We start from the raw sequence: 19,592 nt of genomic DNA on the forward strand, positions 1-19,592 counted from the left end.
CACAGCGCCAAACCTGGACCTGGGTTAGAGCATTGATTGTGAGTGGTCCTGCCTAGACAGTAGCCTCACAGGTGCAAGCAGAGGCAGTGGCAGTGGCTCTGGCATTGTGACATCCTCCAGCCATTTTCCTGGGTCTCTTAATCTGCCTTCTCTCTCTTACTGCTCTTCTTCCAAGAAGACCTTCCCTAGCAAACCCACCAGGAAGCTAGCCTGTTTATTGCTTATTGGCCCCAAAGAGTTCCCTTTTTTTCCTGTTTCCTCATACCAAGCTGAAAGACTTGCCCCTCAAAAAGTGGGGGAGGGCCCACAAACTGGCCTAGGAACTGGCCTGTGAACTGCCTGCAAACTGCTAAGCCTGTTCACTGGCTCCCTAGTCACTGTCACCCAAATGGCCTTTATCTTCAGTTTTTCCGTTTATGAGCAGTAAATATAGAACACAACAGATGGAGTATTTTTTCTTAACATTATATTTTCTGCCTCTGTTACCTGCAGGGTGTAGTTTATGAGAAATAGGGAGCTAAGTTGGGCATTAAATATACTGTCCAAGAGAAGTGGATCCTCTTTTCCACTCCTTCCATGTTTAAATCCCATAAATTATTCCAGTTCAGAATTCTTTGGCTTTCGATCTTGAGCATAATTTACTTTGGATCTCACATTATTCCTAAAATAGCAGCAACAAAATAAACCTACCCACTTGTGCACACTCCTTTCCAAATTATTTCCTGTGCCCGGCATATTGTAAGTATCAGTACGTACAAAATAGTATCAGATGGCTAAAATATTTCCAGGTATTTTCATTGTTTTACACTCAGTTTTCAGTCTTATTGGGTTTTTTTGGGGGGGGAGGTTCTAATTATTTTTCTGGTTTTTATAAATAGGTAGTCTTTTGCAGGTATTAGCATTAAAAGCCTTTGTAAACTGTTTTTAGTGTACCACTGTAACATTTAGCATTTTGATTTAATGTATATGTGCCGAGTTTCAATGACAAATGCTTGCTTGTCAAGAGAAACTCTGAAATAATTATTTTAATATCTTAATCTTAAGGAAAAATAAATAAATAAAAGTAATTCTCCACATCCTATTCCACTCTGTATTGGGTGCTACTGAGTAAAATTATAAAGCATAACACATTTTTAAAAAGGGGCTCCTGTGAAGGAAGTGCATATTTGATCCCAGAAGTCTTTTCTGCCCACAGCAGCGAGGCTAGACCTGATGATCCCACAAGGTCCCTTCCAGCCTCAAACTTTTGTGAACCTGTGAGTACTAGATCTGTAGAAGTTAAGCTTAAGAACCATTTTCCATTGAAAGGAAACTGCTTGGAAGTATATGTGCTTACTTAGAGTCCCTGTAGACATGCTTACCCACTGACTCCTCAGTTTACATCTTCACTGACTGCCTGTCTTACATGCATACCAGCCCAGCCTCTGGATTCATTCCATCCAAGAAGAGTTCTCACCAACTGCAGAGAGTTCCTCAGCCTGACGAACGGTTTTTAAGCCCAAAAGCTCTAATTTTTTCCCCCAACTATTTAAGTTGGTCTAATAAAAGATATCATATTCACTCAAAGAACCTTGTCTGCCTTCTGAAACCGTGAACGTTTATTATGTTATGACTGTAGAGAGCTTTCGGGGCCTCATCCTGTGAAAAATATAACTTCTTTAAGGGCCCCTGGTTATACGTTGCGTTTTCATATGCAAATTGGCACACTGATTTCTTGATGGGCTACTCCCCATCAACACAGCACTTTGCAAGTTCTTCCAGATACAGTTAACTCCTCCCTTTCCCTGTGCACAAGCTAGTTATGGAAACTAGGGCATACAACATTATTATAACATAAACACATTTAAACCCTAAATATTAAAACCCATCATACAAGCAAAATGATTCTTTCACTCTATTTGACACTGCTGAGGTCTCACCTGGTATACTGTGTCCTGCTTTAGGCACCACATTTGAAAACGGACAAGGACAAACTGGAAAGACTGCAGCAGAGAACAACAAAAATTATTAGAATTCTGGTATCACAACATCTGAGGGAATGCTGCAAGGACTGGGAATATTTATTTTACTTATTTATTTATAGATTTACATTAGGGGGTTAGCAAACCCTGCCACATGTGCCAGAGTGTGGCATGAGGAGGCATTTTACTCGGCACATGCACCTTGAGACGGATGGCGATGGAGCCCAATCCGGGTTGTGGCAGTGCAACCCCAGCCCCTTCCCTGCTGTTCACACCAAGAAGCAAATGCACCTGCCAGCTGCAATGAGTCAGACTACTGCTAGCACCTCAAGCTCCATGATGGGTGGCAGGGGCCTGCTCAGAGCCCAGGCCAGCTGTGGGAGGCAGCCAGGAGACTACAAGTGGCTGCACCAAGGTCCACAGAGCCCTGCCCTGACTTGTTGCTGGCGGCAGGTACACATATGCCTCAGGAAAAATACTGGGGAATGGGCCAGGGCTGCACTATCACAACAAGGATCAGGCCTCTCATGGGTCCCCTGCCACCTGCCCCTGGCACAACAACATCTTACAAGTTGAGGTTATGGGTGTTTTTGATACTCTGCCCAAAAACGTTGCTGATCCCTGATTTATATGCCTCCCCAAAAAAGGCTCAGGGTAGTTTACAATGAAAGACAAAAATATAGAAACAGAATAAAATATTCAAATAAGAAATTACAACAAAATAAACTCCCCTCTTACCTCCCCCAATTAAAAAATAATCCACTTCACTCCACCCCCTCCCACTCTGCCTATGACCAAAGAAAGAATCCCTTTCTATTCAATGCAACCTGCTTCCCAGCCACAAAAGATAAAGACATATTGGATCTAAAAGAACGATTACTCATTTTCCTTATGCATACCTTAGGTAGATTAGAGCCTGTGCAAAACTGTTTCAATTTAGTTCAACTTGTTACACCTCAAAGTAGATGAATATTGAGTTTGCATAAATTAATTTGGCTGAGAAAGCCTGATTAAATCATTTCATTGTGTAATTTATAAGAAACTACCAAGGTGGTATTTCCCAACATCCACCCACAGGACTGACACAGAGTTTTCTGAAGTACAATTTTAACAGAAAGATACAAAGTGGATGAAAAAAAAAATGAAGTATGATTTTAAACAGACTAGGGAGAAGAAAACATAAATTATTTATTCCCTCTGAAGTCTAACCTCTCTGAAATCTAACAGTGCAGTTTAACACTAACCAGATGCACTGAAAAAGTGCAAATTATGAAATGTGCAGTAGTTTTTTTATCATTATTTTAGACCTGGAAAATCTCCAATATTCTTATGTAACCTGTCATGGAGGACACAAATATCATCACATATTAAACCACTTAATCACATATGGATGTGTATGTTAGCAAAAATGATGAGCTTGTGGCTAGAGCACACAATCTGGAACCCGGTTTATATTTTTGCTTTCGTTACTTCACACAAATCACTAAATATTTCACCTCACAGTTTTTCCATATTTTCCATCTTAAAATTCACTGGATTGTATATACACTTTAAGATTTCATAGACTTCATAGACATTTGGGCTGGAAGGGACCCCGGAGGATCATCGAGTCCAGCCCCCTGACCCAGGGGCAGGAAGTCAGCAGGGATCACAGGATCCCAGCAAGATAAGCAGCCAAACGTGTCCTGAGGGCATTCAAAGTGGGTGCTTGAACCGCCTTCAGCGTCAGTTTCTTCCAAACCTTGGAGGCCTGGACAGTGAAAAAGTTCTTTCTTATGTCCAACCTGAATTGGTCACAGTGGAGTTTGTAACCATTCGATCTTGTCATCCCTTGGGGGGCTTTGGTGAACAGACATTCCCCCAGATCCTAATGAGCACCCCAATACACTTATAGGTGGCCACCAGATCACCACCAGTACTATGGCTCTCACCCTGTCTTCATAAGGTCTGTTTTCCTGACCTCTGATCATGCACATGGCTCTCAAGCTTATCCACATCCTTTTTCAATTGTGGACCCCAAAACTGGACACAGTACTCCAGCTGCGGCCTCACCCCGAGCCTGAGATTTTCCAGGCTGAAGAGCCCCATTGCTTTCAGCCTCTCATCGTAAGGTCTGTTTCCTGACCTCTGATCATGCGCGTGGCTCTTCTCGGGGGAACGCTTCTAGAGAATTTCAAAGTTGTTTTACTTACGCCTTAAACAAATGGGCAAATCTTATTTCATTTTACACACTGAAATGGCCTATTTCAAGTCACAGAACTGCTCTTTTTGGTACTTATGCCACCCCATGTGCAATGTGGATTTGTAAGCATCCACACAGATACCATGTATGTGAAGTAAGCTGTGCTCTGGTCAATGGTAACTATAAATTCATAATCATACATGGCAAAAACCCGTGTTAAGCAGCTGTTAGATGAGGGGAGGGCAGTTCTGTTATGCTTAAGCCCCAACAGCTGAGTGATTAGAGCACTAAGACAGTCAAAGAGATACAACGGTAGGAAGGTGCGAAATTAAGTTTGGGTCCTCACCACTGGCCAAGTGCCCTACCCACGGAGCTACTGGGACTAAAGCAGAAGAGCGTTTTCCTTTTCCTCATTTTGGTCACACTACGAGGTTGGGACTTGGGCTCAGTTATGTGCCTACAGAGTCACCAACCTGCCAGCCCAAGCATGCAGCCTACCGCAGGTGCTCAGTAGCCAGAGGCCGTGCCTCACTGTATGCGGAGCAGGATTGCAAACTGTGTGCAAGTACCCAAAATAGCAAGGGCATGGCTGGAAAACTGATTTTAGCACCAAAACTGAACTCAGAGGTGTAACTGGTCCAGCTGGACCTGGGCTGCACAGGGTAGGGGCACGTTGCTCCGCAGAGGAGCAGGAGGCTCCAGCTCCCGAGAGCAAACCTGGGTTGTGAGGCTGCTGCAAGGGGACGGGTCGCCCCAGCGCCGGCTCACCCTGCAGCGGCCGCAGTGTCATGCAGGAGCCACCAGGCAAAGCCCGCCATTTGGCGGCCGCGTCAAGACCAGGGAGGACTTGACCCAGCTGTAGACTGGACCCGCCCCCCCCCCCCCCCACGGAGGCTGAGGCGATAGGGGCCTTCTACCCCGGCTCCAGCCACAGGGCCTCCATTCCCCTTCACCGGGGCCAGGATGTGGGCCCCCCCGGGGGGCTGCCGGGTGAACCTCCAGGCGACCTTTGGGCCGTCTGTTCCGGCGCCGCCGACGGCCTGGCCTTCCCGCACGGGAGAAGCGAGCGAGCGGCGGCCAAGCGCCGCCTGGAGCCGGGGCGGGTGGCGCGGGGCTCCTCGCTCCGCACCCACCGGCCTGGGCGCCGCGCTTATCGTTTCCCTACGTGAACAGCTGCCTGCCTCTTCCCTTCAAACCCCATGGGGCCGAGGCGCTGCCGGAGACGGCGGGGCGGGGCGGGGCGGGGCGGGGCGCAGAAGAGAAGCTGCGCGCGGGCTGAAGCCAGCCAGAGCCGAGTGCCTGCCTCCGGCTCCAGCGGGACGCGCCCGCGCCGCTAGGGCTGCCTCGGCATCACGGAAGCCTTCGGGGGGCGACTCGCCCCCGGGACCTGCTGGGCGCGGTGAGTAGCGGCGCGGCGGCAGGTCCCACGGGCTCGAGCCCGCTGCCCGGCGCTGCGCGGGGAGCACGTGCGGGTGGGCCGGGAGCTGCTCCGGCACCGCTCTGAGGCGCCGGGCGCAATCCGGGGCTCTCGGCCCGGGCGCCACGGTCGGGCAGTGTAGGGGCGCGCGGAGCTGCACAGCTACGTGCCGGCCCCGCGTGATGCGCCGGAGGGACCAGGGTGTAGCAGCTGGTTCGAGCCCAGCGGCTCGAGCGGGCAAAACTGCTCTGCTCTTTCCCCGGCAGCGCCCACGTGAAGGGAGAGGGAATCTGAGAAGTTGGAGCACCGCTGCCCTAAGTGGAGCAACAGGTCTGGGCTTTGCCTGTTGAATAGTCTCCTGCCGAATCAGCTGTAGGGCTGTTTCGGTACAAGCTGTTGTAATTCTTGTAGTCCAGGCTTATGAGCACTTACAACCTGTTCGGAGACCGTATCCAGTCTTGGGGGTAACGATGCTGTAGAGATGCCTGTTTATGGTATTGCAGGTAAAAATGACTGTCGGGAGTATCCAACAATCCAGTTTCATTACAAGAAACAAAGGCTCTTCTTTGAAATTCAAGGGCTAAGACCATTTGTACTGGAAAGCTTGCAAAGAACATTTTTTCAAACTACTTATTGCTATGATAAAATAAGTCACATTTACCCAAAGAACCTTGTTGAACTGCCTATACTAACCTGAAACCTTATGTCCCTGACCTACATTGTCTCAGTTTATGAACTTTTTCTGCCTAAAATGACAGTATTAAACTACCCTTTACCTTTGAGTACATCAGTCTGTCTCAGCATTACAAGGATTGAGGCATAATTCATCCAATGGATGAGGTAAGTAATATATGCTTTGAACAAAGCCTCACTTATGAGCAATCTCTGTCTGTACCATTAATCCCACTGAAGTACATCAGATTTCACATGTGAATGAATATCACTTGCTTAAGTAAGGATTTACAGGGTTGTGCCCTTAATTGGTGCCTACTAAATATGCTTGTCCCAGTTATTGCATGTGGGATTATTCATGCTTCTGGCCTGGGTTAAAAATAAGATATGCCTTTTGCGTAGTCACCTCATCTGCATGTATGTGTTGTTGAAATTTTGAGTTCACAAAGATTACCACTGTTGGTTTAAAAAAAAATCTCTAGAAAAGAAACACTGGCATAAAAAGTTCATTTTTTAAAACATGTTATCAAGTAAGCTTTAACTACCACACCTTACGTTTTAGGGTAGATGGAGGATATTGCATTTTAACACGTTATTAGTCAGGTCAACACTATTAAGTCCTGCCTGCATAGTGACTTCAGCTAGGAGTGTGAAAAGTGACACTTTTGAGTTGATCTTGTTATACCAACTAAAATCTCTGCTGTAGCCACAGTTAGTCTCATAGAAGAGTTCCAGCAGAAAACCATCTTTTGACAACATATGCTGCCTCTGCATTAATGAGCTCTGCAGCTATACTTCTAGTGTAGATGAGCTTCTAGCTGATAAAGGTAGTCCTTGGGCTCTCTCTGGACCAGGGATTGGCAATTTTTTTGCCAGTTAAGTCTGCCTTTTATGATCCAGTCCCAGCCATGTTTCACAAGTTTCCACTCCCTGAAGCAGTCTGCTGCCTGTGTTAACTCTTACTGTGAATTCCCAACCTCTTTGCAGCAGGGGTAAGTGAAGATGGGGAAGAGCTGCAGGCTCCACAGCAATAGGGAGTGCTGCAGAGTGTACGGATGGCAGCCCATACCACCGGTCCCCTGTGCCTTGTTGTGAGCTGGGTCCACCTGCGGGCCATAGTTTGTGAGCCCCTGTTCTACAATACTCGTCCCTGTGAAGTAGAGTACCCTTAGCTCTGCTTTTCAGCCATTGCCAATCAACGAGTCAGGAATTGCAGGGGTATAGATTCCACATGCTTTTTTAGTTGGTCATGTCCTCCTGGCTATGAGTGACTTACCCATTGTCATTAGAGCTCTGTATGCTTCCCCAAATTTCCCAGACACAGGGGCTAGGGACAGACATTCAGAAAGTCAGAGCTTGAATTAATTCAATCTTTGCAGATTAGTCTATGCTGGCTAGGCTGAACCGGTTTGTAATCGCACAGATATGTAGGCACATGCCTGCAGTTGCTCGGGCCAGGGGCTCTAGAGCGCACCCTCAGCTGCAGGGGAGCTGTGCTGGGGGCACATGGCCAGTCCCCACTAAACTAGCCAGAGCGGGGTTTCGTTCCCCCCTTCCTGTCCTACTGGCAGGGACCTGAGGTGGGACTGTCAGGCACCCCCCTCCCAACCCTGGTTGCTGCAGCCACGGGCCAGCATGGCCACTGATGGGGTAGGGAGGGAGCTTATTCTCCCCTGTATCCCCACTGTCCCTGTGGGACCACAGCCAGGTGTGCTCACCCCAACCACTGCTGAGTGACACTAAGTCCCCTCCTCTCCCCTCCACTGGACACTGGAGGGAGGGGGAATAACTCCAGTCCCTGCCCTCACCCCACCAAGGGGCCCTACTGGCTGGCGTCTGGCCCCACCAGGTAAGGGCTGGCTGGTGAGCAGGCTTTTCAGGCCAGCTCAGGTGCTGGCAGGCCCCAAGTCCAGCAGCCGCCACTACCACACCCCCTTCCCAGTGTCCCCCTGCATCTGCAACTGCCACTGCCGTACTGCTATGGGTGGGAGGTAGGAAACTCCTTCTTCGCGCATAGAGCTCTGGGTCCAGCTCCTGGACACCTTGGAAGGGGGAAGGTGCCTGGGTGGAAGGCTTCAATCCGGGACCTGAAGCTGGCGCTCCATGCACAGGGCACAGGCTGCAAGGCTAAAACTCCTCCCCCAGTGGCTCAGGAGCAGCAGGAGTGGGAGTGGGACTTGCCACAGCAGGTGGGGGGAAGCTGGCTTGGTCTGTCTGGGCTTTCTCCCCTTGCCTCCAGCTGCGGCTCCTGCCGCACCTACAGCACTATTTGGGGCTGGGGAACTCCCTTCAGCCCGGTGGCTTCAGCCTAGCTGAAGCCAGCCCAGGTTGAAGCCAGTGGGCTAAAGGGAGCTTCCCCAGCCCCGAGCAGCACTGTGCGGTGCGGCAGGAACCGCAGTTGGAGGTGAGGGGAGAAAGTCCTGCCTGGCCAAGTCAGCTTTCCCTAGCCTGCTGCAGTGACTCCCCCTCCCATTCCTGCCACTCCTGAGCCACTCCAGGAGGTGGTGGGGGGTGAAACTTAAGCCCCGCAGCTTGTGCCCCACACGTGGAGCTCTGGCTGCAGCCCCCCGACTGAAGCCTTCCAGCCGGGCACCTTCCAGCTTCCATGGCATCCAGGAACTGAAGCCAGAGCTCCACACACAGAGCCGAAGCTGCTCTGGGTGGAGGGGCAGGAAGCATGCCAGTGGCAGCAGTAGCTGCAGATGGGGGAGACAGAACAGCCCCCTGCCCTGGCCAGCCTGCAGCTGCTTGTTAGGCTGCAGCCCTGGGTGCTGCACAGGGCAGGGGACACTGTGGTGACGGCTGCTGGTTTCGGGGTTCATTGGCACCTCCAAACTGACCTGGGAAGCCCACCCACTTGGCAGGGCCAGATGCCAGCTGGCAGGGCCCTTTAGGGTGGTGGGGGTGGGGGGCAAGGACCGGGGTTATTCCCCCTCCCTCTAGTGTCTGGCAGAGGGGACAGGAGGGGGCTTATTCTCCTGGTTGGCAGTAGTCTGGGTAGGCAGACCCTGCTGTGGTCTCCTGGGGGCAGTGGGGGTAGAAAGGAGAATAACCCCTTTCCCTGTCCCCTCAGGGGCCATGCTGACCCACAGGTGCAGCAGCAAAGGGAGGGGGCCCGGAAGACCCAGCTCAGGTCCCTGCTGGTGGGACAGGGAGGGACCAATGAAACCCCTCTCTGGCCAGACCCTGGACCCTGCCCATCCCTTCCTCTCCCTGCTCCAGCTGAGAAGTGGAGGGGTGGGGCTACCTGCTGGGCTGGAGCACAGAGCCCAGTCCAGAAAGCATCCCAGGATACTGGGTGACTGGTTTAAGTTTTAAACCAGGAAAGGGTCTGGGACAGACATAACATAAACAGGTTTGAGCAAAATCAGATAAGTCTGATACTACATTCAACCAGGTTTATCTCAAACTGGTTTCAGCCATTTTTCAAACTGGTTTATGTGCACTGAACGTCTGTTCTGTTACAGGTTTAAACTAGTTTCTGATCACTTAGGCTAGGGACAGACGTTACACATAAACCAGTTCGAAAAATGCCTGAAGCTGGTTTGAGATGAACCCAGTTGAATGTAGTATATCAAACTTAACTGATTTGGCTCAAACAGGTTTATGCAATGTCTTTCCCAGACCCTCTCCTGGTTTAACTTAAACCAGAATCACCCAGTGTCCTGACATGCTCTCTGGGCTGGGCGGGCTCTCTATTCAACACCAGGGCTGGCCCCTCCCCTCCGCTCCCTGGCTGCAGCTTGGGCAAGACTGCGGGTTGCTCCATCCTCCCTCCCCCTCACCACTCCCTGCTAAGCAGGAATTCCCCCCGCCCCTTTGCCTTTCTGAGGAAGTGTCTGTGTGTTAACTAGCAGACCACATGCTGGCTACCATCCCTGCTGAATCAACAGGCAGAATCAACAGGTAGCTGGTAATGTCCCTCTGTTTGTTTAACAAGATGAGTTAGGGGTGATAAACACTGTTATCAATTCCCTGCTGAGTTAATCAGAGCATCCAGCCTGGCCACACACCCCCTCCAGTGCAGTGTTTTCAAGGGAAGAGAAGCCTGCTGTAGCACCTCCTGGCTTCTAACATTAGCCACTGCAGGCATGTGCTGGCATTTCTGGGATATCTGTGCAGTTACAAAGTGATTCAGCCTTGCCAGATTAGATTAACCTGCAAAGATTGAATCAGTTGAGGCTCAGACTTTTTCAATGTCTGTCCCTAGCTTTAAGCTGATTTATATGTGATATCTGTCCATAGCCAGGAACAGGAGTGGCTTACACATTGTCATTAGAGCTCTATATGCTTTCCCACATTTCCCAGACACAGGGGGATTCAAGTGACAAGACCTGTCATGTTTATGTGTAGGTGAACTGGCCAAAGGGATCCTAAGGATTTGGTTCATTATCTTTTTAATATGTACTTCAAAAATATAAATGTATTGGGCACAAAACAGCTTCTTAAATCCAAGACAGCAGTATTTTGTAAAATAGACAGATAGTAAATGGATAGAATTAATTCATCCTTGGTGTAACTTTGCCACTGCTTTCAAGCTCTACTGATTCCAGTGAAGCTACACCAGGGAAGAATAAACATCTGTCATCTTTGGCAGTTGCTTTCACAGGAACAGTTTTTAGAAGTCTGCAGTCTGCTGAACACCTCAACGTTCCTGTTGTTCACAGCCAGAAACTTTACCACTCAATGATGAATTGCATAATGAAAACAAAAAGCCCTCTGATAAATTGAGATGAGAGAATCATGGGAGTATATATTGTTGACACTATAGTTATTGCCCACCGTGAGGATGTACAGTGCATGGGCAACTGATTCCTCCCTTTCTGGGAGGCACCAGATTGCTGATGGGGGGTGGGGGTGATCCCCAGCAGCCGATCGCCAATCCTGGACCCCCCCAGTGGTGAAACCGGAGGTGCACTTCCTCTGGCACTTCCAGTTTCAGAGCTGGCACTTCCAGGGTGTAAACGGCCAAACTCGGGGGGTGCATGTGCACCCACGTGCACCCCCTACGTGTCACCAGTGGTACAGTGCCTTCACCATCTATTGTAGCCAGTGAGATTTGAGGGCATTCAGCTCATGGCAGAGTGAACTCTATGTCAGTAGTATTTACCAAACCCTACATTGGACATATTAAGGGTGTTTTTTGGCTCTCACTGAAATCATTACAGTTTCTTTTCTATTATGCTTTAATTTTATATTCTAAAAGGACATAGATACCCCAACTGAAATCATAGCCACACTCAGATAAATACTGGACATATGTATTGTGGAAGAAATCAAACTTTGCATTGTGGTTGAATTAGAACTGACAGAGCCAGCTTTTCTTTATTGAGGGCTATACTGTGATCACAGGGAGAATTCCACACGGCAAGCGGATCACCCACTTGTCTGTTCAAAGGAATCCTCCCCCTCCCTCAGTTTCTAAGCATTTTTATACTTAAGACAGATAAGGAGAAAAAAAATACGACCTTGAAGAAACTAAAACAAACTTACTTAATTGGACATCTGTGCCCAGAGTAATAATGCAGGAATTATTTTTTTTAATCTCAAAACTTATAACTGAATTAAGCAGCATTAGCAATTCTGGTCTCTGTCTGGTTTTTTCTAGTCAGAGGCCAAAGCCTTTCTAAATTCAGTTCAGTATAGTAAGCAGAAGACTAAGCATACACTGAATTGCTTGGTTAAAAGAGGCAGATGGTTTGTGACTTTGCTATCGTTTCTGCGTTTTGATAGCATCAGTAATGGAAGGAACTAATAGCATATACTTGGAAAACTGAAAAGCTGTCTGGGTTCTTTCATATTTTTGTAAATATCAGTGGTCATCTGAATAATTGCACACAGTGGATACTGTGATTTGAGTGAGCCATGAGGCCATTTTATTTATCAACACATCTACATTTTTCATTACTTCTGCAAAGTTAATTGAACTCAAGCAGTTCTGTAGAATTATGACATCAGGCTAATGTTTTTCAGTAATCCAGATAAACATGCTTTACTTGGTATATACATATGCTTGTGAAGTACAGCCATACTGGAAAAGGAATTCTTATTCATTGTACAATGTCCCAATGCCTTATGACATAAGTAAGGTCTTTCATTATGAATCTTCTTGGTTGAACTGTCAGCAATAAGTCCACATTAGGTTTAGGTGCGTGCATGTCTCAATACTCCAAGAATCAGTTGTGTGATGGTCAACAAGAGGGGTGCACACTTTTTAGTTTTCCACCTCTATACTTACCATTCAAATACTGTGAATGATTAGGGAGGTTATCTTAGAATCATATAAAATTAGGGTTGAAATGGACCTCAAGAAAGTCATTTAGTCTAACTCCCTGCTCAAAGCAGGACTATCTCCAACAAGATCATTCCAGCAAGGGCTTTGTCAAGTTGGGCCTTAAACATTTGCAAGGATGAAGATTTCACCACCTCTCTAGGTAACCCATTTCAGTGCTTCACCACCCTTCTAGTAAGAAGATTCTTCCTAATATCTAACCTAAACTTCCCTTGCTGCAACTTGAAACGATTGCTCCTTGTCATCTGCCACCAGAGAGAACAGTCTATCTCCATCCTCTTTGGAAACACCCTTCAGGTAGTTAAAGTCTGTCTGAGTCTTTCCCCCTCAGTCTTCTCTTCTGCAGACTAAATAAGCCCAGTTCCCTCAACCTCTCATAAATCATTAAATAAGCCCAGTTGCCTTGGTCTCCCCTCGTAAGTCATAAGTTATCTTGGTACAAGCTATGTAGGTATTCTTGTCATCATGGGTAACAGGTATAAAAGTCCTATTTTATTGTTAGCAGCTAAATATGATTGTAAAGAAAATTATCTCCACAAGGAAAATGTAGACTTTTTGGTGTTTAAAAAAAAATAATCAAAAACCAAAACAGAACTGGTCAAGAGAGTGCTGCCACCATATTTTCTTGGGAGTTGCAATTCAAATGCTTCATGTTCTTCTCTTTGTGCTGGGCTCATGAGGCTTTTGGCTATAGCCCAGTGGCAGGCAATTTATTTCGGCTGGAGGGCCGCCTAACGAGTTGTGGTGAGCTGTTGAGGGCTGCAAGGATAGCTCCGCCCCTTATCAGGTGCCACACCCCTAGTTGCCAACTTGGGACTGGAAGTCCTGCCCCTAACCCCTGACCTTTGCCACCAGAAGCCCCTCCCTTTACTCTGGAAGTATGCCATTTGGGAAGGGTGTTTCCCATATTGGAACTGGGGAGAAAAAATATACTAAAAATCAAACATCCACAATAACATTTTAATTTTATTTAAAAATATATATATTTTTTTGTCCTGATTTGTCTGTAGAGATTTTTGAGCCAATACCGATGGCTGATTTTTAATGAATCATATTGGCCCATACCAATCTGATTGCCAATAGGTGGCCTGGCAGCAAGGAGAGCAGGGTCCAGCTGGTAAGTCTGTTGTGGGGGGAGAGAAGGGGCATGGGGCAGGCAGATCAAGGCCTCTACAATGAGGGAGGGAGTGGGGCTGGGGCAGGGACAGGCACTGCATAGCCCAGGTGGCGCGTAGTGTGGGACAGAGCTGCGGCTTGTCCAGGGTGTGTGTGGGGGGGGGAGCAGGTCCTGCTGCTGCACACACCCCAGGAGGGCATGGGAGGTGGGGAGCATGTGCCCCCTAGATCTGTGTGTGGGGTGAGGGTGGGCTGCTGCTGCGGGCTGGGGTATGGAGTGGCGCCAGGCTCTTCCTGGTGATGGGGGCTGGGCTGGGCTGTGCTTGGGGTGGGCAGTGGTGGCACTGCTACAAGGGACCTACAGCAAATTTTGGGATGGCTGTAGCCCTCCCCTGTGGCCGCCCGCCCCAAGCACAGCCCAGTCCAGCCCAGCCCCACTGCTGGGAATAGCCCAGTGCTGCCCCTGGCCTCATCTCACAATGGCAGCCCGCTCCTGCCCCACGCACAGATCCGGGGGGCCCATGCCCCGCATGCCCACCTGGGGTGTTTCAGTAACGGGAGCTGCCCCCCCTCCCCACGACCCCTGGACAAGCCGCTCATGACTCCATTCCATACCCTGCCCCGCCCTGTCTGTTCAGCACCTGCCCCTGCTCCTGCCCCAGCCGCAGCCCCACTCCCTCACTGCAGGGGCCTTGGTCTCCCCCCCCCCATACCCCTTCCTTTCCCCAGTGCCGTTTCCCCCACAACAGACTTATCAGATGGGGCTGTGCTGTGGCTGTGTGCATGCACATGGCATTTATCAGCAACATTATTGGCCACATCAGCCAAAAAAAGCCAATTGCCAATAATGTCAATTTTCCTTTCATTGGTGCCAATGCAATGCGGGACCGATGTATCGGTGCACCTCTATTTGTGTGTATTTGTGTTGTGTATATAGAGCTGATTGCATAATAGCTCATAATGAAGTGTTATTCTTGTACATTGTGGGGGGTATGGGGTTTCTGGGGGCTATGGGTGTGTGTGTGTGTGGATTTGTGTGTATGTTGGGGTATGTGTGGATGTGGGTATGGGTGCCTTGTGGAGGGTGTGTTTTTGCAAATGTGTGGGTTGGCATGGGCAGCATTCCCTCCAAGCTGTGTGCACAGCTGCGCAGGTGCACCTGGCAGCGTGGCATGAGCATGCCTGCACACCCGTACATGCCATACAGCTTAGAGGGAACCCTGGGTATTGGTTTTGTGGGGGTGTGTAGAGGGGGAGGGTGGCTGCGGGTCGGGGTGTGTGTGTGTGCACGTGCGCACGCGCACGTGGGGTGTGCACACATAGCAGCGAATGGGGCTCCACCCAGAGGCATGTGGAGGGGGTGTGGTAGGGTGCATGTGAGAAGGGGTGTGGGGTTTGTGGGGGGTATGGGGAAGGGAGTGGATGGGTGTGGTGTTTCTGCAGTGTCTGATTGCTTGTGGAGGCAGGTGTGGTTGTGGGGTTTTCAGGGGAGGGTTTGTGGGTATTGTGGGGTGTGCATGGGAGCCCCTGAGCATGCCTCTGAGCTGGTAGGCACCCACCCCCATTCCGCAACAGCCCAGAGCCTTTGTGCACTACAGTGCCTCCCCACCACAGCCAGCAGCACGCAACCACAGTGCACCCCATGTCTGCTTGGGACTCAACCCAGCAGGAGTGGATCAGCAGTGTCCCATGCTACAGCCCTGACCTAGCATGCCCTGCACCTGCTCTGGATTTACCTGTTCTTGCTAAACAGCGACAGCAGCAGCGCTGGGCAGGCAGAAACTGTTGCTCAGCGCTGGGGAAAAGTGGCCCCTCTGCCCAGCGCTCCCTGCTGTAGCTGCCCAGAGCCCATGCTGGACTGCCCTGTGGCTCTGCTGCTGTCACCACTGCCCCCAGGCTGACTTGTGGAGCAGCAGTAGCAGTGCAGAGGAGCTGCAGAACAGCTCAACGTGGGCTCTGGGTGACTAGCAGGGAGCACTGGGCAGTAGGGAGGGGGAGGGGCTGCTTTTTCCCAGCGCTGAGCAACTGTTTCTACCAGCCAGCCTTGCTGCTGCCACTGTTCAACATGAGCCAGTGAGTTCAGAGCAGGTGCAGGGTTGGGGCTGTGCAGCAGGGGTCTCCGCTGGTACCGCGGGGCTGGGGTCAGTGGCAGATGGCAGAAGCTGCCACTGCCTGGCCAGCCTAGAAAGGTAGTCCAGCCATGGAGCCACCCCAGCCCTGCTGTGTGCTCAGAGGGCAGCAAGACATGCCACAGCCAGACAGTGCCTGGACCATGTGGGACCAAGGACCTTGCTGCAGGCCAGACAGAGTACCTCAGTGGGCCAAATCCATCCCGCAGGCTGTATTTTGCCCACCCCTGCTATAGTCCATTTAAGGTGAGAGTCATACTGCAGAGCTAGGCACAGAGAAGTTTGTAGACATGGGGCAGTCAGAGTTTAGCTCCAATGAGGTACTAAGGCAGCATTTCTCAATAATTTAGGTTTTCTGCCTGACTTCCCCCCCCATAATTGAAATTTTTCATAGAAACTGGACACTTCTGAGAGAACATAATTTTTAAAATCAAAACTCATTTCTTTAAAAAAACAAAACAAAAAAACCCCAGATTTCCTTTGGAAAAATTGCTGACTTTACAGAATTAGATTTCTGCATTAGAAATTGTGATTACAAATCTTAATACACTGTATTGTTCTGTATTGTATCTCTTGAGAAATTTTAAAGACAAGCAGAATCTCTGTTAGTTTTTTTAAGAGTAGCGATGCTAATTCAAGCATCTGGACAAATTTCCAGGATAAAGATTTTTCCAATGATTCCTACTCAAAGTTCTTACCAAATTTCAATGAGGTACATTGTTGTCTTGTTGTGCTCTATTACATTATTACTATAGTTGTCAGAAATCTTCTAGAATAATAGTTTCTCACCAAGAGTTGTTGCTTACACTAATAGTGTTAACACAGGTTGTGCAGAAAGACTGGCCGGTAGGAAACGAAGCTCCCTGGACTGCTAATATCCCTGAATTGTCCATCTGGCCAGTGGTGGGCTTCCTGGCTGGTGAGTTCTCCCTCTCCCCTGCTGGCTGTCTCCCTCAAGCTGTTGGCTGCCTGCCAGCTGTTTGGCCTGCCTTACTTCCTAGCTGGCCAGCCTGCCCAGTTCCTCAAGCTGGCTCCCTGCTAGGCAGGCTAGCTGCTAGGCTAACTAACTTGCTAGCTGGCTCCATGTTTTTTTTAAAATGGCATTTAACAGTTGCAATAGTATATTTCCAGGCTAAGTACTAAATCCAGTACAAGCCACCAATTGGAGCCATTACATATGAGTAGTTTCAATACCAATTAAACAGACCAAGTACCTACAGTATTTTCAAAAACAAAGGCTATTAAATCAAAATAACATTGGTGAATTAGAATACTGATATCAAACCTAATGATTAATTTGTGGAATTTTTATTGATATAAAATAAAATACATAATATTTTGCTTTGTGTGATTATATATAATAAATGTATGTAATCAGCCAGTCAAAATGTTTATGTGTTTATATTATAGCATTTAAACTGGGGTCCCTAAGCTCACCATGAAAGCATTTCAGCCTTATCAAAATGTAATTTTTTTTTTATATGGTTGGATTGAAATATCATTTTCAACTTTTTCTAAAAAATTTGTGCCTTTTGAAGTTGGCTCATTTCAGTAGTAGGTTAAGTGATTCCAGAATAGTTTAAAGCACTAATGAATAGCTTGGGTTGATATATATATATATATGGCTCTAATTCTTGTTTGTTATAAACAATGACAACTGAAAGCATATGAATTTCCATAATTTAGGACTGGTTTAAATTGGAGATGAGGGCCTATTATTGCTCTATTACAGAAACCATACGATTTTACTTAAGTATATTGCTAGAAGAACTGCAATTCTAAGGCTTAAAAGGAGAAACTTTTCTATTACAGAGTGAGTATATCCATAGACAGGAAGTATATATAAATTCTCAAAATACCTGTAGTTCATTTTACTATGGTATATTTCACAACAAATATTATTTTTCCATTAGATCAATTTATCTAGCCACTTGTCACCCCCCACCCCAAACACTCCTACGGACAGCTCTGGTAACAAATATATTTTTATTTTAGATCCATAATTAGAGAGCAGTCCAGTATTACAGATAGCTCAGTTCTAATGGAAACTGTTGATGACAATAGAGACTCAGGCATATTGGATAAAGGAATGTGACTTTGTAGTAAAAAATGCTGGCATTTACTTCTCGCTGTATTTGATTTTTTGCACTTGTAATTCTCTATTAAGAACATATGGAATCACTTGGAAAAAGGCTTAAATCAGTGCTGATGGACCCCATAGCTTTTCAGTTACTTGAACAGCTGTGGACTTCTATTATACATCTAGAATAACGTTTAAAGAACTATAAAGATAAAATACATCTAATATGGTACTAAGTCTCTTATGCGAGTTAAATGGTAATGTTGGGCCAAAAACAGTTTTAAGAGGTCCCATTTTAAGGCAGATTCAATGGTTTGTGTGTGAATGTTTAAGATAAAGATGCTGTAACATATTAAAAAGCTTCAAATACAAACATAGCACTGATGCATCTATTATGTTACTATTGATGGCACCTCTTGTGGAAATAAACCAGGGTAACATTTAGTTTTCTGATAAAGGTGTATGATTATGATGGACTGCATCTTCCCAGCAAGAGTAGTAAAGTGATATTGGGGAAAACCTCATTTATGAGGTTTACAGTATGGTCATCCATGAAGCTTTAATTTAATTTTTAACAATTTATAGCTTCAATTCTAATATTTGATCTATACATTAAAGGCTTATAGAAAAAAGTAAAGTTCTTACAAAGGAACAAGTGCAACTATTCCAGAGCTTAAGGGAGTATTCATTTCAGAGCTAAGGACAAAACTATTCTTTTTTACTTCAGTTTCATATCTACTGGCTAATGCTGTCTCATTGATTATAAAAAATAACTGCACCAACATTGAAGTACTGCACATCTGTGTTAATTATAGATGCATTCCAATCCATTAACTTCCAGTTATGGTCTTGAGTCAAAATGATCCTCCAAGTCTGGAAGAAAAAATACTCAACTTTATGGGAAGTACTTAAAGAGCCATATAAAAACAAAAGACTTCCAATGTTTTTCCTGAGAACATGACTTAAAAGAAGAAAGAAAAGCAGATTCAGCCATTTTTGTAAATGGATAAGTATGAAGGTATTCTGTTTGCCCTTTAGAGTTTACCTGTGACGTGTTGGAAAAATGAGCTATAGTTCTATGGGGACTTTTGTCTGGGACACAGTAATGTCACATTTAAGAAAAAACAAAAAGAAGGCAAAACTAAATGTGGCAAGCCAAATAAGTGTGGGGAGGAGAGGCAGAGAAGGTTATATCTGTTCCCTGACAGTATTATTTTAAGAAAAGTAAAAATATATTTGAATATAAAACAATGTTCTTATTAAAAATTAAAAGAAAGAAAAAAAGATGTTTGGAGAAGGAATCTTGTTTGAAAGGGATTTATTCTCTGCCATGACTCACTGCCAGGAAATAGCAGTGATTTATATGGCTGAGCATAAGGGAATATGTAGACAACGGCAGTAGAAACAGCAGTGTTAATGTGTTGGGGTAAGAAATCATCAACTTCTCCCTCGATCCAGTAACTCGGGATAAAATATTTCAATTATCAGTCACAAATTGCAGGTAGCTAAATTTAGAAGTCTGCCCCTAGGTGTAGCACCATATGTTTGGCTTTGAATTAAATTTTGTCTATAGCATAGTTTCCTAAGTCATTAGGTTCTACTATTAGACAATTGCTCCAGAGGAGGTGTTGACAAGTCCAAGGAGTGATGTGCCTGGACATCCTTCCAGCAGATGCACAATGACAAGAATTGTGCCTCAGCTTGAGACTTGTACGGGTGCATTCTCTAGCTGGTCCACTTCAA

General features: G+C 47.0%; 1 protein-coding gene across 1 annotated transcript in view; it reads left to right on the plus strand.

Moving 5' to 3' along the window:
* Nucleotides 1-5,408: 5,408 nt before the first annotated feature.
* HRH1 (histamine receptor H1) overlaps nt 5,409-19,592 on the plus strand; it is a 132,830-nt gene continuing 118,646 nt past the window's right edge. Inside the window, exon 1 of the mRNA XM_090022344.1 lies at nt 5,409-5,542. The gene's annotated coding sequence lies outside the window, so the exon portion shown is untranslated. The remainder of the gene's footprint in view (nt 5,543-19,592) is intronic.

The sequence above is a fragment of the Crocodylus siamensis genome, chromosome 11 (assembly GCF_052110815.1).
Source record: "Crocodylus siamensis isolate JL-2025a chromosome 11, ASM5211081v1, whole genome shotgun sequence".
Classification (NCBI taxonomy): Eukaryota; Metazoa; Chordata; order Crocodylia; family Crocodylidae; genus Crocodylus; species Crocodylus siamensis.